This window comes from Dendrobates tinctorius, unplaced genomic scaffold (assembly GCF_039654945.1).
Source record: "Dendrobates tinctorius isolate UK_male_01 unplaced genomic scaffold, ASM3965494v1 ptg000143l, whole genome shotgun sequence".
Lineage (NCBI taxonomy): Eukaryota > Metazoa > Chordata > Amphibia > Anura > Dendrobatidae > Dendrobates > Dendrobates tinctorius.
Genome location: NW_027361810.1, coordinates 8,069,256 through 8,095,194, shown reverse-complemented (window position 1 = coordinate 8,095,194; position 25,939 = coordinate 8,069,256). Strand labels below are relative to the sequence as shown.

The 25,939-nt window shown below is 44.5% G+C and overlaps 1 protein-coding gene and 1 long non-coding RNA gene across 10 annotated transcripts in view; one reads left to right on the top strand and one right to left on the bottom strand.

The window, feature by feature from the left end:
- The window catches only part of TNS1 (tensin 1), a 461,328-nt gene that overhangs the window by 233,385 nt on the left and 202,004 nt on the right, over positions 1 to 25,939 (top strand). The gene's annotated exons all lie outside the window — the stretch shown is intronic.
- Positions 17,870 to 25,939, bottom strand: part of LOC141049184 (uncharacterized) — a 42,390-nt gene continuing 34,320 nt past the window's right edge. Inside the window, exon 3 of the long non-coding RNA XR_012220274.1 lies at positions 17,870 to 17,995. This is a non-coding gene — a long non-coding RNA (uncharacterized lncRNA). The remainder of the gene's footprint in view (positions 17,996 to 25,939) is intronic.

The window sequence follows — 25,939 nt, the reverse complement described above, 5'->3', positions numbered from 1 at the left end:
GGCTCAGTGGTTAGCACTGCGGCCTTGCAGCGCTGGAGTCCTGGGTTCAAATCCCACCAAGGACAAGATCTGCAAGGAGTTTGTATGTTCTCCCCATGTTTGCGTGGGTTTCCTCCCACATTCCAAAGACATACTGATAGGGAATTTAGACTGTGAGCCCCATCGGGGACAGCGATGATAATGTGTGTGAAGCGCTGTGGAATTAATGGTGCTATATAAATGAATAAAATAATTAAATAAATCACTAGTTTATTAATCTGAGGCTTCTGGGCACCAAATCCCCCCCCCCAGCCAACGAACACACAGTTCTTTGTACAAGAGGGAGTTTTTGGCTCCATCAAGTTCCAGGCCCAGGAGTGACCGCAGCCTCTGAACCCACCACGTCACAGGCAGCACAGTACCCAGAGGAACCCCGCACAAACACGGAGAGAACATATAAACCTTGTACAGATGTTGTCCCTGGTGGGATCTGACCCCAGGGCTGCAAATCAACAGTATTAACCACTGAGCCATCCGGCTAAATAGCAGCTCCATAGTCTGGGAACTGTACAATTTTATTTTAACGGCCTTTGGCCCGATCTGGAGCCATGGCGACTTGATGTGTGAACGCTCTGTGGGAAGATGGATCTTGTGCAGCCTCGATAGGTCTCCAAGGTCTTCTCCGCCATTATCTTGGTAGTGACATAGCTCCCTATATTTCAGCTTCTCGGCCCTTTAGTGTGTGATATGGGGGGAGGAGGATTTAAGGGATCTTTTGTAGCCACTTTATGGATTTTCTGGTCCCCCCCCCCACACTTGATCTATTGGCCTTATCGTGAACTAGTAGTGTAATGCGCTTATCCCCGGTTCCGTTCACATTATTATAGTTCTCAGTGGCGGAATTAATCGCCGGCTCCGCAGCCGGTAACGTAACCCCCTGTTCCCTTCCTAGTGGATAAAGGAGTCTTTGTCAGGACCCCTGTAAGTGACTGTTGCCAAATATAATCTTAGCGGTGCAGCCGAGCGCTTAGAAAAACAAACGCTTCTTCTGGAGTGAGTCCGCTGGGGGTAGTTGTGCCAGACGACCCTGCGTGGAATTCATTGCCATCAGCCAATGTATGGATTCTTTATTTGCCTGATAAAACATGAAAAGCGAAAGAGGCGAAACTGCGCTTATCTTCGCTCGCTGCGTGTACCTACAGCCAGGCCTGGCTCGATATGCCCTATCTGTGCACATGCCGCAGGATCGGGCCCTTTGTGTCTGGGCCGCCACGCCACTTCACAGCTGAGAGGTGATAATAGTTCTTGGCACAGATCTGTGTTCAGATACAGCAGAGCTGAAATTGTTATACGTGGTGGAGCCGAGTCCATTAGCTGCAGCAGAGTTAAAGGGGTTGTCCAGAATTAGAAAAAAAAATTCTTCATTTTGAAAAGAGTGCCACCCCTGACCACAGGTTGTGCCATGGTATAGCTGCTCATCACGGTCAGGGCCCAGGGACGGTGCTGGCTGACAAGTGTGGTTATGATTAATGTAACGGCTCATCAGTTGTCGTTCAGTTTTACTAGTCTAGAAGCGCTGGAGAGGAGGATGTGTATTAGGTGTTTGTCAGGAGTTTGGGAAAGTTGAGTGACAGACTGTGTAATGGTGGTCCATTCCTGAATCTACACGGCCACATAATAAGCTAGATTGCCATTTGGGGAGTCTCAGAAAGCTGGATAGTGGTGGGTGTAAAAAGACTAAAAAACCTAAAATCAGTAATTGATATTTGCATGCACTGCGCCCCCCACTAATGCACATGATACATAGATGATAGGTTTGGGGTCAGTGGGATTCTCATTTCTCAGGTTCACATTATATTGATGTGACTGTTACATACTGAGCGCGATATAATGGGAGAAAAATAGCAATTGAACTGCATTGTACAGCACTGTAGACTGGAGCCAGGTACTTTGGTCTCTGGGAAAGCTGGGTGACTTCTGATGTGGCCGGTCCTCATCCTGACAGGTGCAGTACAGTGATGAACGGGGTGCATGTATGAACACCTAGCCATGAGATCTGCCATTAAAGGCGCGATCTCATGCTAATAAATGGGTACATTGCAAAGTGCTTGTAAAACAAGGAAATGTGAAATTCTCTCTTTAATTCTTTAGTTTACTGCTCATTGCCTAAGTCACGGCCACCTCTGCGATCGGTCATTGGTGGACTCCTAGGCCGGTAACTCACAAATGTAAACTTTCTCCTTCCAAATGCTGCTCTGAAGGCTTGTCAGGTCGCCGGTCCAGACAGTGTCAGTGTCCTGGACTCCACCAATGCCACAGAGATAAAGCATTGGAGAACAGGCCAGCGGCTCAACCATGCCACCCACCCGACCTGTCAATCATCAGGAGCACACCGCCCCCCTGGGCTACCAGGAGACGGGGAACCTTTGTGCTTCTGTAGATAGGACCATGAGACAACGCATTTAAGGCCGTTTACTCCCTATTGCAGTCTGAGGGTCCCAGCTCTTCCGTTTGCTTTTCCAGAAACAGATATAACTTGAAAAGTTAATTCCTTTTGTTTTAAAAACTTACATGGAAAAACTAAATGACATTGTTACAACCCTGATACTTCTCACAGCTGAGGCTTTGTGCCATTTAACTTAGCGCAAAAAATCATCAGCAGCACAAGTTTCTCTCTTGTTCTGACAGTTTGTTACAATGTATCAGTCCTGCCAGTTCATCCCACAGGATTGTCTACACTGGATACAATTGTAACCAACCCTCTACTGAATGTAATGGAGAATGCCCCAAAGCAAGCAGAGATCTTGAAAACGGCGAAGAACTTAAGCACACAAGCCCTGAATCATTAAGCAATTTTTGGCAGAATTCTGGCATTACACTGCCTACCATGTCATAAAATGTTTGCACAACTTGAAGTTGCACAAAACTTTTGCAACTGTTGGCGTTTTTACTTCTTTCGCTGCCAACTTTTTGAAAATTGTGCCTAGCTTGGGTGGGACAGGGTGGGGTCAAATGCTAAATAAATTCATTACTGACGCCTTAATAGCGGTATTAATGGGCACAGAGATGTACACCGGCCCCTGACTGCTGCACACTTCTGGAGTTGGCACGCAGTGAATGAAAGAAGCACCAAAATAATTAGGAGGGGACCGTTAATGGATTTGATGCATATTACTCCATCTTACTGATGGGCAAAAAGTAAGTCTTGGTGAATCGGGGCCAACGTGTATTAAAAAGTTTCCAAACTTATTATTTGCCGCCCTCAGATTCTGTTCCCATACCCGCCACCCTTGCAGTGTCCGCGCCTCTGACATTGTCGCTCCAGCTTTGGTAAATCATTGACAGGACCTTTAAGTGACAGAACATCCGTAGTTTATATTATGTCTCCTTGGAAACACGGACACCTCGTTATCACCGTGGCTGATCGCTTTATAGCACTGCAAACACTTCTTACCCAGTGGTCCCTGATCCTGCGGCCCAGGATGCTGCCCTGGAAGGGTTAAAATTGAATTAACTCTTGATGCAGAAAGGGGCATTGGGTAAGATAAGCGGCGCCCAGGTGTTCAGCCGGATGGAATCTATTATATGATATTTATAAACTGTTGTATCTGATTCCGGGAAAGCTGGGTGGCATCAATTCAGACACCAGGAAGGGCATAACCATATTAGGTGTGGGGGTTGTAATTACACCCCGGCCCTGGAGACTAGGGAGCCCCAAAAGCCTACAACTATTAAAGACCAGTCATAGTTGGGGGTCCAGTTGGGGATTTTGCAATGAGGTCAACAAGCTTCAAGTTTCGCCACATGTCACTAGAACAAGAAGAGTTTTTTTGACCTGGAAATATGTCACCCAACTTTCTCTGTGCCCTGCACGGCAAACCGCTGAGATTAAGATCTAATAAAACTTCCATGACCCCCTAAAGAAGTCAAATCGACTCAAAATCTGTGTTACATCCTATGAGAGCTCATCGCTGTTTTCAAGACCTCTGCTTGCTGACAGTGAATGGGAACACGCTGAAAACCTATAAAACCTTAGCGCTGAAGGTTTGCTACAATTGTATCCAGTGTAGACTTTCCTCTGTAAGCTAAATCCATCAGCAGCTCAAATCTCTTCTCTCCTGATCGTTTGTTACAATGTATCAGTTCAGGTAAAATGTATATATATGGGATCCAGATGATGAGCAGACGGAGGATGTCTGGACTGGACACAATTGTAACAAATCCTCTCCTGTGAGAAGCCCCTGGTCTGTGCAGGATTTTAGCTGATTGATGTAAGATTAAGATTATTCCCATTCACTGAGCGCAAGCGGTGTTATTGAATATTCTAAGATACAGGAAAAATTACCAATCTCTTTTTTTTCTTTTTTTCCCGTAATAGTAAGATTTTTCATTCATTCATATCTCTTGCAAATGGTTCTATAAAACTGCAATTATTGTACTAAACCAGTCGAATCGTCAGTGGTATCATATCTCCGTCCTCACAAAAGAGCCCCATTCACTGAAGCCGCCGCGTTTTCACGTCTGGCAGGAAGAAATAATAAGTTTGAACCTTGGACATAATGATAATTTATATGTTTCCTGCCTTTTGAAACATGGCCCCAAATTGATTGTAGGGTTGGTAGAACTTGGGGGGGTAGCGTCTTACCTGGGGGGTAGCGTCTTTCATGGGCAGTAGTGTCTTACCTGGGTAGTAGCATCTTACGTGAAGGGTACCTTCTTACCTGGAGGGTAGCGTTTTACCTGGAGGTTAGCGTCTTACCTGGGGTTAGCGTCTTACCTGGGGGTACCTTCTTACCTGGGGGGTACCTTCTTACCTGGGGGGTACCTTCTTACCTGGGGGGTACCTTCTTACCTGGGGGGTACCTTCTTACCTGGGGGGTACCTTCTTAACTGAAGGGTAGCATCTTACCTGGGGGTAGCGTCTTACCTGTAGGTAGCGTTTTACCTGTAGGGTAGTGTCTTACCTGGATGGTAGCGTCTTACATGGGGGGTAGCGTCTTACCTGGGGGATAGCATGTTACCTGGGGGCGTCTTAACTGAGGGGTAGTTTCTTACCTGGGGGGTAGCGTCTTACTTGGGCAGTAGCGTCTTACCTGATTGGTAGCATCTTACCTGGGGGGTAGCTGTTATGATTGAGTCACCGTAGGAGGCAAAAACAGAAATGCTAGCTAAGTCCAGAAAACCAGAGAAGTTGGCAACTATCAGATTGCAGACCCCTGAACCTATCAACACAACTAGCAGTAGCCGTGGGGGGTTCCTACGATGACCTAGACCCCTCGATCACAGCCGGAGAGATACATAGGCCTAAAGAAGGAAAGGGGAAATCTAACTGCCCCAGAGCAGACCCCAAAGCAATAGGCAGCCCCCCACATATAATGACTGTGAAGCAAGATGAAAACACTTACACAGACAGAAAGACAGGCTGAGTAAAGACGGGGCCAAAAACTACCTAGATAGGAACGGATAGGAAGGCTGCTGTCTGCAATCTGCCAAAACCCTATCAGAGACAATAGCCAACAAGCTGATATAAAAATGGCCCTGAAGCAACTAAGCTTCAAAAACTAAATCAGCACTCAGGTACTTTCAGAAGACAGAGCTCACGGAACACTGCACACTCCAGCAGGGAGTGGCAGAATCCAAAAAGCAAGAAAAACAAAAACAAATCTTAAATGCAAAAAGGCAAAACAGAAAACTTAGCTTTAGGAGAGCAGGAATCAGACTGGTGTCCAAGAGTCCACAGAGAAGTCACCCGCAGGGCAGAAAGGGAGTAGGCTGCCTTAAATCCAGTCAGTGACTCCACTCAGCCAATCGTCTTCATTAGTCCAAGGTGCCTGATAATCAGGCTCACTACCTTCCTTCACTAGAATAGGGAGTTCACCAGGCCTCAGTGACAGAGGGGAGAATGAACTCACAACAGTACCCCCCCCCCCTTGAGGAGGGGTCACCGAACCCTCAACAACGCTACCAGGGCAATCAGGGTGAGCCCGATGAAAGGCACGCACCAATCTTTTGGCATGAATATCAGAGGCAGAGACCCAGGCATTATCCTCCTGACCATAACCCTTCCACTTAACCAAATACTGGAGTCTCCGTCTAGCCAGACGGGAATCCAGAATTTTCTCTACCTCATATTCCAAGTTACTGTATCTTCAACCAATACAGGGTCCGGAGGTGCCACCTCAGGCACAACTGGCTCAACAAACCTCTTCAACAAGGACTTATGGAACACATTATGGATCTTAAATGTGACAGGAAGAGCCAAACGAAAAGAGACCGGATTAATAATCTCCAAAATCTTGTAAGGTCCAATAAATCTAGGCTTAAACTTAGGAGAAGCCACCTTCATAGCAATATTTTTTGATGATAACCACATCATATCACCAATCTTAAACTGGGGACCAATGGTCCTATGTCGATTGGAAAACCGCTGGGCCTTTTCCTGGGAGAGAGATAACTTATCCACCACTTGGTCCCAGATCTGGTGCATTCTCTCCACCACCGTGTCAACACCTGGGCAGGCAGAGGGCTCCACCTGCCTTGAAGAAAATTGAGGATGAAACCCAAAGTTACAAAAAAAAGGTGACATCAAAATGGCAGAACTAGCTCTATTATTTAAAGCAAATTCGGCCAAGGGCAAAAATGTAACCCAATCATCCTGATCAGCGGAAATAAAACATCTCAAATACGACTCCAAGGTCTGGTTTGTTCTCTCTGTCTGCCCATTGTTCTGAGGGTGAAAAGCAGAGGAGAAGGACAACTGAATTCCCAACTTGGAACAGAACGTCCTCCAAAATTTAGACACAAATTGAACTCCTCTGTCAGATACAATGTTCTCAGGAATCCCGTGCAAGCGAACCACCTGTTGCAAAAACAGGGGCACCAACTCAGAGGAAGATGGCAACTTAGGGAGTGGTACAAGATGAACCATCTTAGAGAACCTATCACAAATCACCCAAATAACAGTCATTCTTTGAGAGACCGGCATATCAGAGATGATATCCATTGAAATATGGGTCCATGGCCTCCTGGGGACCGGCAAAGGCATCAACAACCCACTAGAGCGAGAACAAGATTTAGACCGGGAGCAAGTCCCACAGGACTGCACAAAATTCCTGACATCATGAGACAAGGTGGGCCACCAAAAAGAGCGACTCACCAGATCTCTAGTACCAAAAATACCCGGATGACCAGCCAATGCAGAGCAATGAACTTCAGACATCACTCTCTTCTTCCACTGGTCAGGAACATACAACTTTCCACTGGGGCAACGCTCAGGTTTGTCCTCCTGGAACTCTTGCAGAGCAAGTCTCAAATCGGGCGAGATGGCAGAAAGAACTACCCCTTCGCCTAAGATGGTAGCAGGCTTGGTCACCACAGGAGAATCAGCAAAGAAACTCCTAGAGAGGGCGTCTGCCTTGACATTCTTAGTTCCAGGAAGGAAAGAGACCACAAAATCAAAACGTGTAAAAACCAAGGCCCACCTAGCCTGTCTAGGGTTCAAGCGTTTAGCCGACTCTAGGTAAATCAAATTTTTGTGGTCAGTGAGGACCACGACTTGATGTTTGGCTCCCTCCAACCAATGTCTCCACTCCTCAAATGCCCATTTCATGGCCAACAGTTCCCGATTCCCCACATCATAGTTACGTTCAGATGAAGAGAACTTTCGGGAAAAGAAAGCACAGGGATTCATTTTAGATGTTACCGGATCCTTTTGGGACAACACTGCTCCTGCACCAATCTCAGAAGCATCCACCTCTACCTGAAACGGGAGTGAGACATCAGGTTGCCGCAGAACCGGAGCCGAGGTAAATCTACGCTTCAGCTCCTGAAAGGAAGCAACCGCCTCCGGAGACCAATTCAACACATCCGCACCCTTCCTGGTCAGGTCAGTCAATGGTTTGGCAATACTAGAAAATTTTGCTATAAATTTCCGATAAAAATTAGCAAAACCCAAAAACTTCTGGAGGGCCTTCAAAGAAGTGGGCTGAACCCAATCATAAATGGCCTGTACCTTGGCCGGGTCCATTTGAATAGTTGACGGAGACCAAATATATCCCAAAAAAGAAATCCTCTGTACTCCAAAAAGGCATTTTGATCCTTTGACATACAGAGAATTCTCTCTCAAGATCCGGAACACAGTCCGAATATGTTCCACATGAGAATCCCAATCCTTGGAGAAGATCAAAATATCGTCCAGATAGATAATCAAAAACTTATCGACAAAGTCTCGGAAAATATCGTTCATGAAGCACTGGAAGACAGAAGGGGCATTAGTGAGCCCAAAAGGCATCACCAAGTACTCAAAATGTCCCTCCGGAGTATTAAACGCCGTCTTCCATTCATCCCCCTGCTTAATGCGGATAAGATTATTCGCCCCCCTGAGGTCAAGCTTGGTAAACCAGCAAGCAACTATGACTCTAGAGAATAGATCCGAAATCAGGGGTAACGGATACTGATATTTAATAGTAATTTTATTGAGGGCACGATAATCAATACAAGGCCTTAAAGAACCATCCTTCTTGGCCACAAAAAAAAAACCGGCACCTAAGGGTGAAGAGGATGGTCTAATATGACCCTTCTCCAACGCCTCCTTAATATAGGACCGCATAGCCTCGTGCTCGGGTACAGATAAATTGAAAAGCCGACCCTTAGGAAATTTACACCCCGGGCTTAGTTCAATAGCACAGTCATAACTCCTATGAGGAGGCAAGGACGCAGACTCATTCTCACTAAATACATCATAGAAGTCCGCCAAATAGTCAGGAACCTCATGCGACTGAGGAGAGGTGGAAAAAACCGGAGCCTCACTAAAGGTACACCGGCAACCCCAACTCACCACAGACTTCCAATCCAAAACTGGATTATGAATCTGCAACCAGGGAAACCCCAGAACAACGGCATCATGCAGACCATGCAACACCAAAAATCTGCAATTTTCTTGATGGTCTGGGGCGACCCGCATGACCAACTGGGTCCAAAACTGAGGTTTATTTTTAGACAGAGGTGTAGCATCAATCCCCCTCAAAGGGATAGGCGTCTGCAGAGGTGTCAACGGAAATCCACAACGTTTAGCAAAATCCAAGTCCATTAGGTTTAGCGCTGCTCCCGAATCCACAAAAGCCTTGGCGGAAAATGTGGACAGGGAGCAGATCAGAGTAATAGCCAGAAGAAACTTAGGCTGAAACCCACCAACAGAAAACGTGTGTGCAAAGCGTTTCTCTCGTTTAGGACAAACAGAAATAATATGTGAGGCATCTCCACAGAAAAAACACAGCTTATTGCGCCTTCTGAATTCCTGACGTTGCGCCTTAAACAAAACTCTATCACATTGCATAGGTTCAGACGTCTGTTCAACCGGTGGCAACACCTCTCGTGTAATCCTGCGTTCACGTAAACGCCGATCAACCTGAATGGCTAAAGACATAGAATCGTCCAGACCAGAGGGAACAGGAAATCCCACCATAGTATCTTTTACGGCTTCTGACAATCCCTTCCGAAAGAGAGCAGCCAAGGCATTATCATTCCAGGTAGTAAGGACCGCCCACTTTCGGAACTTTTGACAGTACAGCTCTGCAGATTCTCGACCCTGGTTCAATGCTAACAGGGTCTTTTCCGCCTGATCAATAGCATTAGGTTCGTCGTACAGCAACCCCAAGGCTTGAAAAAATGCGTTCACATTAGTCAGAATAGGGTCATCTGGTTTCAAAGAAAACGCCCAATCCTGGGGATCACCGCACAGCAAAGAGATGACAATTTTAACCTGCTGGGCAGGGCTCCCTGACGAGTTAGGCTTCAAAGCAAAAAATAATTTACATTTATTTTTGAAACTCAAAAATTTAGATCGATCCCCAAAAAATACATCAGGTGTGGGGATCTTTGGTTCAACTGCATGTGAACGAGCAAGATAGGTGGAAATTCCTCGCACTTCAGCAGCGAGCTGCTCCACACGATCAGACACTTGCTTAATCTCCATTGAGAGGAAAAAAAATTCCCCCTACGGCCTCAGAGATATAGAGGAAAGAATATACAAACTTTTTTTTTTTTTTTTTTTTTAAACACAATTATTTCCTGCTATTGAGTACCCCAGGATCTGCGGTAGGGCGGGTGATTCTGTTATGATTGAGTCACCGTAGGAGGCAAAAACAGAAATGCTAGCTAAGTCCTGAAAACCAGAGAAGTTGGCAACTATCAGATTGCAGACCCCTGAACCTATCAACACAACTAGCAGTAGCCGTGGGGGATTCCTACGATGACCTAGACCCCTCGATCACAGCCGGAGAGATACAGTGGGGAAAAAAAGTATTTAGTCCGTCAGCAATAGTGCAAGTTCCACCACTTAAAAAGATGAGAGGCGTCTGTAATTTACATGATAGGTAGACCTCAACTATGGGAGACAAACTGAGAAAAAAAAATCCAGAAAATCACATTGTCTGTTTTTTTTTCATTTTATTTGCATATTATGGTGGAAAATAAGTATTTGGTCAGAAACAAAATTTCATCTCAATACTTTGTGATATATCCTTTGTTGGCAATGACAGAGGTCAAACGTTTTCTGTAAGTCTTCACAAGGTTGCCACACACTGTTGTTGGTATGTTGGCCCATTCCTCCATGCAGATCTCCTCTAGAGCAGTGATGTTTTTGGCTTTTCGCTTGGCAACACGGACTTTCAACTCCCTCCAAAGGTTTTCTGTAGGGTTGAGATCTGGAGACTGGCTAGGCCACTCCAGGACCTTGAAATGCTTCTTACGAAGCCACTCCTTCGTTGCCCTGGCGGTGTGCTTTGGATCATTGTCATGTTGAAAGACCCAGCCACGTTTCATCTTCAATGCCCTTGCTGATGGAAGGAGGTTTGCACTCAAAATCTCACGATACATGGCCCCATTCATTCTTTCACTTACCCGGATCAGTCGTCCTGGCCCTTTTGCAGAGAAACAGCCCCAAAGCATGATGTTTCCACCACCATGCTTTACAGTAGGTATGGTGTTTGATGGATGCAACTCAGTATTCTTTTTCCTCCAAACACGACAAGTTGTGTTTCTACCAAACAGTTCCAGTTTGGTTTCATCAGACCATAGGACATTCTCCCAAAACTCCTCTGGATCATCCAAATGCTCTCTAGCAAACTTCAGACGGGCCCGGACATGTACAGGCTTAAGCAGTGGGACACGTCTGGCACTGCAGGATCTGAGTCCATGGTGGCGTAGTGTGTTACTTATGGTAGGCCTTGTTACATTGGTCCCAGCTCTCTGCAGTTCATTCACTAGGTCCCCCCGCGTGGTTCTGGGATTTTTGCTCACCGTTCTTGTGATCATTCTGACCCCACGGGGTGGGATTTTGCGTGGAGCACCAGATCGAGGGAGATTATCAGTGGTCTTGTATGTCTTCCATTTTCTAATTATTGCTCCCACAGTTGATTTCTTCACTCCAAGCTGGTTGGCTATTGCAGATTCAGTCTTCCCAGCCTGGTGCAGGGCTACAATTTTGTTTCTGGTGTCCTTTGACAGCTCTTTGGTCTTCACCATAGTGGAGTTTGGAGTCAGACTGTTTGAGGGTGTGCACAGGTGTCTTTTTATACTGATAACACGTTTAAACAGGTGCCATTACTACAGGTAATGAGTGGAGGAAAGAGGAGACTCTTAAAGAAGAAGTTACAGGTCTGTGAGAGCCAGAAATCTTGATTGCTTGTTTCTGACCAAATACTTATTTTCCACCATAATATGCAAATAAAATGAAAAAAAAACAGACAATGTGATTTTCTGGATTTTTTTTTCTCAGTTTGTCTCCCATAGTTGAGGTCTACCTATGATGTAAATTACAGACGCCTCTCATCTTTTTAAGTGGTGGAACTTGCACTATTGCTGACTGACTAAATACTTTTTTTCCCCACTGTACATAGGCCTAAAGAAGGAAAGGGGAAATCTAACTGCCCCAGAGCAGACCCCAAAGCAATAGGCAGCCCCCCACATATAATGACGTTGAAGCAAGATGAAAACACTTACACAGACAGAAAGACAGGCTGAGCAAAGACGGGGCCAAAAACTACCTAGATAGGAACGGATAGGAAGGCTGCTGTCTGCAATCTGCCAAAACCCTATCAGAGACAAAAGCCAACAAGCTGATATAAAAATGGCCCTGAAGCAACAGCTTCAAAAACTAAATCAGCACTCAGGTACTTTCAGAAGACAGAGCTAACAGAACACTGCACACTCCAGCAGGGAGTGGCAGAATCCAAAAGCAAGAAAAACAAAAACAAATCTTAGATGCAAAAAGGCAAAACAGAAAACTTAGCTTTAGGAGAGCAGGAATCAGACTGGTGTCCAAGAGTCCACAGAGAAGTCACCCGCAGGGCAGAAAGGGAGTAGGCTGCCTTAAATCCAGTCAGTGACTCCACTCAGCCAATCGTCTTCATTAGTCCCAGGTGCCTGATAATCAGGCTCACTACCTTCCTTCACTAGAATAGGGAGGTCACCAGGCCTCAGTGACGGAGGGGAAAATGAACTCACAACAGGTAGCGTCTTACCTGGGGGGTAGCGTCTTACCTTGGGGGGTAGCGTCTTTCCTGGGGGGGTAGCGTCTTTCCTGGGCGATGGCGTCTTACCTGGGGGGTAGCGTCTTACCTGGGGGGTAGCCCTTTGGCTGTCTCCATTAACCCTCTCCTAGCATTATGTCCCTTCATCCCTTGAATGGTGACTAAATTTCTGATACCCGATTTTATTTTCCTTTTAAAGAGTTTGTTGCCTCTTCTTTTCTTCAGGAGCACCACGCTCCTCTGCATCACGGCTTCCTGCCTGGGGACAATGCGCTCCTGAAGATTGACTATTCGGACCGGCGGCACGGCCGTGGTATTTACCCACACTATGTGCCCTCCGATGCCGCTATAAGAGGCAGCTTTACCTCTGCAGCTTTGGAGGAGCAAAAGGACAGTGCAGCTGAGATCCAGCGATGCCGCCAGCTTCAGAGTGGCGCTTACAAGCTCTATAGCAATGCACTCCATGACTAGGAAACCGACCACTTCTCCTAGATTTCAGTGGTGGCCAGTAACCTAGGTAATTAGTAGTAAATTAGAAAGTTAAAAATTCTTCCATTTTCAAGACTTTATAATAAAAAGGAAATTGCAATTGTAAGTTGCCGGTTGTTACAAGCACTTTGCAATTTTACCCATTTATCAAGTACAGAAAACCCCTTTTAATATCAATAGATAAAAAGATAAAAAAATAACAATATTTAGATTGTAAATATGAAATACTTAATGGCACAATCGATAGTATGGAGGGGCAGCTCCCACCTCTCGGGGGCAGATTTTCCAGAATGTTGGGAATTACCAGTTAAGCGTTTTTCCATAGTGAGCCTTTGCCTTGATGAGCATCCTCCACTACGGATTATTCTATGGGAACACAGGGCGGCACAGCTGAGTCAGAAGGTCCTGCCGACAAATATCTCAGCACCGTGGGACCGGTTGATCCTTGTTCTTTAGACCCTTTCCAAGTGGGGAGACTCCCATGTAATAGGAAATGACACATTGTGTACAGACGGCACATCTGCTAATGGTGCATGACATGCCCATCTCTCAAGGCTGCGGCGTAACGATGCCAGATGTGAAAGTTACATCTGCCCCCATAACTCCAAACAGGAGACCTGGTGACTGCGTGACAGTATGGAGGCCACGAGGAGCGAGAGGGAAAAAGATCCTACAGCGTCTTAGTCATATCTGTTTCTGGGAAAGCCGAGTAATATCCAGGATTGCTTTTATATGGATGGTCATTCACTTCTATGGCTAACATTTGCAGAAAAAAAAAACCTCTGTAAAAAACCTTTTTCAGGACCATTTACAGTGGTGGTAAACGCCCCATGAGAGGTTCTGCAGCAGCCGCGCTCTGCAAAGTTTCCTAAATCTATTCTTATCCCTGGGATTTCATCATGGTACCTGCTTTTCTGCTTTTCTTATATTGTCATGTAACATACTTGATCCCGGCGGTCACTTCCCTCTGGTCTCCACACACCCTTTCCCCTCACGTATCCGACATAATGACATAAAAACCTGGGAAGATATTAGGAGCGACTGCTGCTTCCAGTTCAGACTTGGAGATTTGTCTCACAGCATAATAAATGCACAATGACATTATTAGCTGCCTTTACGGAGGCTGACGGACCCTTTTATTTGGGCATTAGGAGGTATCAAGTGTAAATCCGCTAATAAAACAGAGGTTGTAAATAAAAAAAATATCAAACTTTACAGAATTTCTGTCTATTTTCAGTTTTGTTCACATCCAAAGCAGCAATTAAAATCCTGCTGGTTACGTGTGACAGTGGACATCAGCCATGTGACCTAGCATCTGCGCTTCATCTGCTGTATGTCACCGTCATCCCACTCCCATCATAGACTGCTTTCTAGTGGCAGATTTCTGAATTTAGCTTTAGACATAAACAGAGAAAAAAAAGTAGCTATAGAGAAGTGTTAATTATTGACTCCTAAGTGGATCTTTTCTTTTCATGGTACCGTTACACTTAGCGATGCACCAGCGATCCTGACAACTATATGGATCGCTGGTACATCGCTAAGTGGTCGCTAGTGAGCTGCCACACAGGCAGATCTCACCAGCGACATCGCAGGGGTCGGGGGTCGCTACTCACCTGTCAGACGCGGCGATCATGACGTCCTCCCGCCCGCGTCCACGCGTCGCTCGTCAGCGCCACAGGAAGCCCAGCAGGAAGCTGACAACGAGAAATGGTCCAGGAGCTTCTCGCGCGATCAGCGATAACCAGCGGGGGAGCCGGTCGGAGGTAAGTATCAGACATAGCGATATCGCTAGCAATATCGCTGCTACGTCACAAAATCGGTGACTTTACAGCGATATTGCTAGCGATATCGCTATGTGTAACGGGGGCTTAAGTGTTAAAAAAAGACAATACTGATAAGAACACTTCTGTCAAAAGAAGCTTACTGATGGTTTGCAAGCATAGCAAATGCAGAAGGCTAATTGGAAATGCATGAAAATAGCTCAAATATTTCTGATATCATGCTGGGTCCTTTTAATAACTATAGAGAAGTGTTAAAGCTGGAGTTTCCCTCTTTGCCATGTTCTAGGTCTGTACATTTCTTTCAACAGCAGCTTACTGATGGTTTCCAGGATCAGTTTTTTTCTACATATGCATAACAAATACAGAAGGGTAATTCTAAATATATAAAATAGCAAGAAAAATATAAGCGATCCTGCTGGGTTGTTACTTTTAATAACTATATTGAATTGTTAAAGGTGCAGTTTCCCTTTAAGGCTATGGTCACACGGTCAGTATTTTACATCAGTATTTGTAAATCAAAATAAGGAGAGGAACAATCAGAGGAAAAGTATGAAAGAAACACGTCACCACTTCTGTATTTATTACCCTAACCATGACATACAAAGCCATCCACAACCTGTCTCCTCCATACATCTGTGACATGGTCTCTAGGTACCTACCCACACACAACCTGCGATCATCTCAATATCTCCTTCTCTACTCCCCCCTTATCTCTTCTTCCCACAACCGCATACAAGACTTCTCCCGTGCTTCCCCCATACTCTGGAACTCTCTGCCGCAACACATCAGACTCTCACCTTCAACGGAAACCTTCAAGAAGAACCTGAAGACCCACCTGTTCTGACAAGCCTACAGCCGGCAATGATCCTCGGTCTACTGAACCACAGCACGACCTGCTCTCCCCTCTCCTAGTGTATCCTCACCCACCCCTGTAGACTGTGAGCCCTCGCGGGCAGGGTCCCCTCTTCTCCTGTACTTGTGTGTCCCTTGTCTTGCACATGTTTACTATACTTGTCTATTTTTCCCCTTTTCACATGTAAAGCGCCATGGAATAAATGGTGCTATATAAATGCATAATAATAATAATCACCACTCCTGATGTAAAATACTGACTGTGTGAACATGGCCGTAGCGATGGTCTAGGTCTGTTAGTGATGGTCTAGGTCTATGCCTGAGCTTCTTGGTACTTTGTATTGTGTCCGTCTCCCTGTTCCGGTATCTGACATAAGCTGCGCGAATCGTTATGTTCCATCCCGGCCTCTAATAAATGATCCTACAGTCTGGAGCTCCTCAGATGATGGTCAGAGATCCGCGTCCATTGGGAGCAGCAGCACAAATCGCTGTTTATAATAGATGCTTTCAGCTGTCGGAGGGACTCTCTGCTCCTAATGATGGGAATGATTACACTAATAGCGAGGGCTTACAAGAAGCGCGGTCTCCGAAAATAAATCTGCTCAGTAAATGTCAGTGAGAGCTGAGGAGTAAATGAGCCCCCTCAATACAAAAAAAATCTGCTATGTGCACAAATGAATAAAAAGGCTGACATACTGACTTGTGTTAATAACAATGGTAATCTTTATTGAAAAATATATAATAAAATTAATAAAAACACAGGGCAATTGCCACAGATACAGAAAAAGAAAGGTGGGTATATCCGGGACTGTAAACCTCATACAAACACAAGTATGTATATATATGTGTATATATCTAGAAATATTAGGTGTTTTATCCTATTATGCACATAAAAAAATCAGATATTCAATGGGTCAACAAACAGACAGATTATTAACATATCAGATCATACTGACAAAGAAGTTTATTCTGTGCAAACAAGGGCACGCCCAGACACGAAAAAGTCCCAATTCTTTAAAGGCAAAGTTGCAGTCAATATATGGGGTGTGCAAGGAGGTGTACCTAGCCACACAAGATAAATATAGTTTTAGAGTCAGACCCACATATTCATATCAAAGTGATGTATACAATTATGTCAGCCATGGTAAGGTAACAAAAGAGGCATCATTCAGTAAGCATAGGTATAGTTCTCTTGAGGATATAACCACTGGACAAAGCATTTCAAAGCGAAACGCGCGTCGGGTGTGGTGGGTCCCCCAGGTTATATCCTCAAGGTAACTACACCATCTGTATACTTATGTTTACTGAATGATGCTTCTTGTGTTACCTTACCATGGGCTGACATAATTGTGTACATTGCTTTGATATGAATATGTGGGTCTGACTCTATAACTATATTTTGTGCGGCTAGGTACACCTCCTTACACGCCCCATATATTGACTGCAACTTTGCCTTTAAATAATTGGGATTTTCACGTGTGCCCTTGTTTGCACAGAATAAAATTCTTTGTCAGTAAGATCTGATATGTTAATAATCTGTCTGTTTTTTGATCTATTAAATATCTGATTTTTGTATGTGCATAATAGGAAAAAACAACCAATATTTCTAGATATATATATATATGCATACTTGTGTTTGTATGAGGTTTATAGTCCCGGACATACCCACCTTTCTTTATCTGTGACAATTGCCCCATGTTTTTATCAATTTTTTTTATATACTTTTCAATAAAGATTACCATTGTTATTAACACATGGCAGTATGTAAAGGCCTTTTTTTCTTTTTTTCTCCTTGGTTGTAATACTATGTTTCTGCTTTGTGGCCCCAATATGCAGGATAATAGTTGGTGCTATGTGCACAAGATGAGCGACATCTATCTATTTATCTATTATCTATCTATATATGCCCAATCGGTGAAAAGTTTTAGATCTGTACAGATTTCCAGTCTATGGATATAAACAACAAAGATTCCATTTACTGAATTTATCAGACCCTCCTTGCAAGAAAACTTGCATCTTTTTTGATGCATAATCTGTAATGTTCTGTAAAAGTTTTATAACTTTATAACCTTTTATGTTGGCTCTGACATTTTTTTGCTAAGTCAAGCACACTTTGTTTTTTTGGCATGGCCAAAGGACAGGTATACATTGTAGCTGAAATGTCCTCCCTCCGTTTTCTTACAGCCAGCAGGCTCTATCAATATCATATCTGTGATGATAGTCACTACTTACAGGCAAGCTGTGAGGCTGGATAGTGGAGAGGTTTGGGGTCAGATACCAAGAGGGCTGGTCGTCATAAATAAAGGGATAAGGCAAAGCCGTCAGGCAACAGTCTGATGTCAGAATTCCGGGAAGGTAATGGATCTAGGAAAAAAGGGAAAGGCAAACGGATGGTCAAGGCAAGTCCAAGGTCGGGCAGAAAACATCAATTACAGGATAACATAGAGCAGAGAAAGCGCACACCATCTGAGCAGAGAGACAACTAAGTAGCCAATCGCTGGAATAGCAGACACATGGAGGAAGCCCCCGCACATCCCGATCCTGGTTGGACGGCTGAGCTCACACTCACCGTACTGACAGCTCAGCACACCCTGTGCTAGATTGGATGAGTAAACGGCCACTCATTCCTTCCAGACACTCCTGTAGGAGGAATCATGTCAATACCTATTCATCTATGGCTGCAAAGGGATTATGGATGTAAACTGGGAAGTTTCCTTTAACCTAAAGCAAGAAGAGTTCTTGATAATGGCGATGGACTGAAATACAAAGAGATGAATTGCATGGTGACCTTTTTGCTTGTGGCGGCTTTATCACTATTTGTACCAAACTTATCAAAGTTTCTTGTGTTGTTTGATAAATTTGGAACATCTTAAGATACTTATCTATAGACATGTTACTCCACTATTTATGCCATGCCCTAACGGAGTGATTGATACTTTTTGTGAAACATTTATAAAAATAGATGCAAGTCCTAAATATGGCTAAAACAGGGAAGGTACAGAGGAACGGCGTCTTTCGATGAGCGTAAAATAAAAATGACAAACTTGGGCACAAAATGCATTAAACATGAAGCACAACTTTTACAAATGTGTCTAAAAAGTAGGAATGACACAGAATACACCAAAAAAACAAACAAATGACCAGTTCACCCCATCCAAAACTTTATTACATAGTTGCAGGACTTTCCATTATGCAGTGATTTAGATTTTTGATTTATAAATGTGGAGTGGTTATTTCGAGACCCAAATAGTGGACTTCCTACTTATTCTTTGCTCCTCTTTTTCCGTCGTGGTTTTGGTCGGTGAGGCTGGCGTTTCCCACGGTCGTACCTGCGCAGAGGGCCGATCTGTATCACCTGGTAAATATTTGCGTATTTATTGTTTCAGGTGCAGTTTTCCACATAGTGACGGACACTGTGGCCGCGTTCTCCCAATCCTGTTATTAAAGGGATTGTGCGGACTGATGCCAATAAAGCTTAATTACTGTGTCCGGAAAAGTAGTTCAATGTTTCAGAATTTTAAAATTTTAAAGATATTTTCTTGTTCTGTCAGGGCATGGTAACATTCTTGTCATATGTAGAGGATGTAAATATCTAGAGAGCTGATACATCTCAACACTCAGAATCTGTTACAATTGTATCTGATCTGGCCTAACCAGAGCCGCACAAATACAGGACATCTCCTGTCTCTTGATAAATTTCACCTGCACTAATACAAACTATCAGTCTGGAGTACAGAGGATTGTGTAGACTGGATACAATTGTAGTAAATTTGTCAATTAGGGCTTTAGGTAAGCTGGGTTACCAGCGTAATGGCACCATATGGCTGTCACCCACAATTACAGTATGTGCAGGTGACATTTTCCAGGGTTGATTCCTGCAACATTTATTACTGAGTTGACTTCGAAGCTGTAACTTGTATTACAACACCCATCATCCTCCAGGCTGCTCTCCGCCTTCGTGTGTCTTTTCATGTAGGTTCTGAGTAAATTGTAAACATGCGATGGAGTCTTGTGCAGGAGTGTAACTGTAATAAGGGGAAGGGGTTGCAATCACACCCGGGTCCTGGAGCCTAGGGGGCCCACAAAATTCTTTTAGCCTACATAAAAAGAACAATGCAATTAAAGACTTGAAATAATTGGGGGTCCCGTCGGAGCTTTTGCATTGGAGCCCATTAGCTTCCAGTTACACCATTACTGATAGGACACTTGCAGGAATCACTCCCTTTTAAAGGGACACCTGTGTCCATCTTTCCATAATCCCTCTTGGTTGTAACAAGATCTGATTTATATGTTTCTGTTATTGGCTCAGACAAGTGATCAATAAAGTTTTTTTTTCTGTATATTAAAATCTACCACCAAAGACTATGCAGATGATAAATCCAGAAATCCATTTGTTCTTCAACCAAGATCATGGTGAGACCCTAAACTAAGTACCATCTTGAACGTCACCATATTATCTTCTACAAAGGTCTGAGTTGCGGGGTCATATAAATGTCCTGCCAGATGGAGGAACCTTGGGTCAGATGTGACTGCTTGAAAGTGGAGCGATCTTATTACAGTCCATGATCGGTTTCAGATCGGAAGTGATTATGAAGGCCGTTGTCCCTACAGTAACTGTGAGTTTCCAGTTTGAGTGGCAGGAATTGTTCTCGTACGGACAGAAATGTGTTTTTTTTTTTTTTTTTCTTTTTTTTTTCAATAAAGTGATTAAGCATGGTTCTGGGAGTTATCCTGTAAGATAGGACATATAAATATATAGATAAGGGTCTCGGTGAATATTTGGCTTATCAGATGGTAAAAGTTCCTCAGGAAGTTGATGTGATCTTTGTGACTTCACCACAATGATTGATGCTAAATGGCTGGAAAATTATAAACTTGCAATTGTTTTGTAATAAAAGTTTGGCATGATTTGCAGGGTGGATGGGATCTGGTACTTTTCCATTTAGGGTGAGGTGAGAAACTGAAAGAAGGTCATTTTGTAGAATAAAGTAAACATAAAATTGATACAAAGTAACAAAAAGTAGATTGACGATAACAGAGGTCACAAAATACTTAAGGGCACAAAATCTCTCCACTGTTCTCCCTGGCTGTGGACTCTGTATTTCCAGCTCCTCTGACTTTTTTTTCTGTTACTCTGTTTGTTTTCCCTGCAGGATCTCAGACGTCTCATTATCTGTGGTTGGTTTGGGAGTTTTGAAGTGGTCACAAATCCTATTCTTGGCTTTCTATGTGGCCTCAATTCACCTTCTCTTTTCTACCGCAAATGTGAAAATCAAGGGTTAATTTAACCATAAATGTAGTTTTGGGCAGAGTTTTAGGGTCTCACACACTTGGACTTTTGGACACTGAGTCATCGCTGGATAATGGTGCAGTGATAAATATAGAGACCTCTTATGTAGAGGGTCTCTTTGCAGCAGGTGTTCTGGACAGACCCCCTACGTGCACCAGTAAACCCCAAATTATGCAGGATTTAGGACTGTGATGCCTTAGTCAAGCCTTTCCAGCAAGGGTAGGGGGTCAGAGGCTGCAGATGCACCTGAGGTCAGGGCTCAGTTGACGTCTGCCATATGAGGACAGTGGTACCGTGCATCATACATAATGGCTTGGGGGTCCAGATACAGCTTCTGCATTATTGTGATCCAGTAGCTTCAAGTTACGGTTTTGAGACTTTGTGTTATCCCATTCTCTCCCCTGCTCCTGACCAGTTACCATTCCCAGGGTTCGGACAATATGAATATGTGCTCCCTGCAGGATTGACTGCTCGTAGGGATATGCATAGGGCAGCCATTATTGCATCTATACTCAGTAGACGTTCTGTATGGCCTATTTCTGTAGAAAGCATTAGTAGAGCACTGTTCAGGGTTCGCAGGAATATATATATTACTAGCTGAAGAGCCCGGCGCTGCCCGGGCATAGTAACTAACTGTGGTTAGTTATAGCAAATTATAATTATCCTCCATCCCATAGTCCTGTGCCCATATACCCATCATACATATCCACCATCCCATAGGCCCGTGCCCATATACCCATCATACATATTCGCCATCCCATAGTCGAGTGCCCATATACCCATCACACATCCTTCATCTCATAGCCCCATGCCCATATACCCATCATACATATTCTCCATGCCATAGTCCCATGCCCATATACCCATCATACATATTCTCCATCCCATAGTCCCATGCCCATATACCCATCATACATATTCTCCATCCCATAGTCCTATGCCCATATACCCATCATACATATTCGCCATCCCATAGTCGAGTGCCCATATACCCATCACACATCCTCCATCCCATAGTCCCGTGCCCATATACCCATCACACATCCTTCATCTCATAGCCCCATGCCCATATACCCATCATACATATTCTCCATGCCATAGTCCCATGCCCATATACCCATCATACATATTCTCCATCCCATAGTCCCATGCCCATATACCCATCATACATATTCTCCATCCCATAGTCCTATGCCCATATACCCATCATACATATTCGCCATCCCATAGTCGAGTGCCCATATACCCATCACACATCCTCCATCCCATAGTCCCGTGCCCATATACCCATCATACATATTCTCCATCCCATAGTCCCGTGCCCATATACCCATCATACATATCCGCCATCTCATAGTCCCGTGCCCATATACCCGTCATACATATCCTCCATCCCATAGTCCCGTGCCCATATACCCATCATACATATCCGCCATCTCATAGTCCCGTGCCCATATACCCGTCATACATATCCTCCATCCCATAGTCCGGTGCCCATATACCCATCACACATCCTCCATCCCATAGTCCCATGCCCATATACCTGTCAAACATATCCTCCATCCCATAGTCCAGTGCCCATATACCCATCACACATCCTCCATCCCATAGTCCCGTGCCTATATACCCGTCATACATATCCACCATCCCATAGTCCAGTGCCCATATACCCATCACACATCCTCCATCCCATAGTCCCGTGCCTATATACCCGTCATACATATCCACCATCCCATAGTCCAGTTCCCATATACCCATCACACATCCTCCATCCCATAGTCAACCATTATGACATCATAATGAGCGGCGGCAGGGCTTGCAACCTATGATGACATCAGCGTCGCCATGGCAACCATTGTGACATCATAATGAGGGGCGGGGCTTGATACGCACACACTGTTTCCCCAGTATGCAAATAGGGGCATTATGACATCATAATGAGGGGCGGGGCTTGACGCGCACACACTTTTTCCCCCAGTATGTAGATAGGGGCAAAATTGTTTGGTGAATTGGAAAGCGCAGGGTTAAAATTTCGCCTCACAACATAGCTTAGGACGCTCTCGGGGTCCAGACGTGTGACTGTGCCAAATTTTGTGGCTGTAGCTGCGACGGTGCGGATGCCTATCCCGGATATACACACATACACACACATACACACACACACACACACACACACACACACACACACACACATACATACATACATACATACATACATACATACACACATACATACACACTTTGAGCTTTATATATTAGATTGGATCGGTAGAGATACCTAGAACCTAACCTAGTTTACTGTAGGGTTCTGGAGGATCCTTTAAATTCTCTCCAAATTTAAAGGGGAATTTCCATATAACATGTGTTCATTGTGGCTTATAAAGTCTCTTCAAATGGTTTATCCATTAATAGTCCAAGTAGAGAAGAGCTGCAGAGTTGCCCCTAATGAGGACCTATTCTGTCCATTGACTTCTAGTGATCATGGACCTGATGGGGGACACAGCACTGCAGGCTTATGCTGTGGAGCAGCTATCTTTAGCCAGCAACAGAAGGCGCTCTGTTATAAATTGTATTGTATGGGCTCGCTGGTTTCTTCAGTCTTGTTCTTATCATCCATTATTTGGTGCAGATCATAGTTGCTTTATGTCCAAAGGAAAACTGTTTTTTCTCCTCCACTGTCTGATGATTCAGCTGAAAGCCGGAATCTGCAACAGGACCTTCCACAACAGCTTGAATGGATTTTCCCCTATAATGGTCCTGATGAGAAGGGGGTAGAGTGATTGGAGCATGGAAATTAAGGAGCAATTATGTCCTGGTGAATCATCCTCAGGTTAATGTTGGGGTGTCACGGAACCCCATATGTGCACCGTTAAACATGATTCTGATCCTCGCTCTCGTGTTTCAGCCGCCGCCTTGGGAATAATGACTCAGTCTGTGAAGTTCACACCATATTGTGAGCACTCATCTAAATGTTCAATTTCTGCTTTTATACGTTTTCTGGGGAATGGAATTAAAGTGGCAGAGAAGGGTGGGGGGTTCTTCTCTTCTCTGACCCTGGCGCTAAGCATAGGGAGGGATGGGAAAGTTACCAGGGGGGAGTCATGTCTGGTAACATCTGGGGATAGTTAGGGCTGGATCCGTCAGTGGGAACATTTTGTATCATGATGAATTATAGAGAAAAAAAAGCAAAAAGTTCAGATATTCCATGGTTTTATCCGATGAGCGTCATGAATGGAGACTGGAATCCCAGGATTTATATGCATCGCAGGAATAGTTTAGAGGCTTCTATCCCTTTAATCCAAGGCCAAGTCCTGTCACACTGTGTGATATACAGTATTTAGGGATGTAAAGGGGGCAGCAGAACACACAGAATATGTAGGAGATTAGAGCCATCTATCTGTCAGTCTATCTACCCACCTAATAATCTAATTTCCATCTATCCAACTATCTAATAACTATCTGTGTCTCGCCCACATCCCATAATATACAGTACTATCGAATTTTGTATTTAATCCATTTCCAAATCCCACTACATAGACATAAATTATAGAATAGTCACTATCTTCAGATACATAAGAGATACATGATAATATTGTCTGCAGCCACCACTAGGGGGAGCTCCCTGTACACAGAGATACATGATAAGATTCTGTCTGCAGCCACCACTAGGAGGAGCTCCCTGCATACAGAGACACATGATAAGATTCTGTCTGCAGCCACCATTAGGGGAAGCTCCCTGTATACAGAGATACATGATAAGATCCTGTCTGCAGCCACCACTAGGGGGAGCTTCCTGTATACAGAGATACGTGATAAGATCCTGTCTGCAGTCCCCACTAGGGGGAGCTCCCCATATACAGAGATACATAAGATCCTGTCTGAAGAAACAAGAGAACAACCAGAGTATAGCATAAAAACATAGACAATCTTTATTGATGTATACAAAAGTTAAAAACAGCATGAGAAACATAGACAATGTATAGACACCAGTGAATCCGGAATATGTAGTACAACACTGTAAAGTAACACCAAAGAACCCCTCTAATGAATCATAGATTTCCCATGATTAGAGAAAGAGTGTTAAATACAAAGAGTTAAGCCATGATCATTGCAAGTCAGGAGCCACTCAACAATTCAATGAGGCTCGGCCAGCCATATGACCTATATGCATGACGTTCCACAACCCAGTAACACAATGGTAAACTAATCATGAAGGAGGGGAGAAGAGAGCAGACAGGTACTCGCATAATGGTACAGCAGCGGCTACCTGGGACACCCCGACGCGCGTTTCTCTACTCCACAGTAGCTTTATTGAGGGGAACCACCACTAGGGGGCGCTCCCTGTATACAGAGATACATGATAAGATCCTGTCTGCAGTCACCACTAGGGGGCGCTCCCTGTATACAGAGTTACATGATAAAATCCTGTCTGCAGCCACCACTAGGGGCGCTCCCTGTATACAGAGATACATATGATATGATCCTGTCTGCAGTCACCACTAGGGGGCGCTCCCTGTATACAGAGATACATGATAAGATCCTGACTGCAGTCACCACTAGGGGGAGGTCCCTGTATACAGAGATACATGATAAGATCCTGTCTGCACTCACCACTAGAGGGAGCTCCCTGTATACAGAGATACATAAGATCCTGTCTGCAGCCACCACTAGGGGGAGCTCCCTGTATACAGAGATACATAAGATCCTGTCTGCAGCCATCACTAGGGGGAGCTCCCTGTATACAGAGATACATAAGATCCTGTCTGCAGCCACCATTAGGGGGAGCTCCCTGTATACAGAGATACATAAGATCCTGTCTGCAGCCACCACTTGGGGGAGCTCCCTGTATACAGAGATACATAAGATCCTGTCTGCAGCCACCACTAGGGGGAGCTCCCTGTATACAGAGATACATGATAAGATTCTGTCTGTAGCCACCACTAGGGGGAGCTCCCTGTATACAGAGATACATAAGATCCTGTCTGCAGCCACCACTAGGGGGAGATCCCTGTTTACTG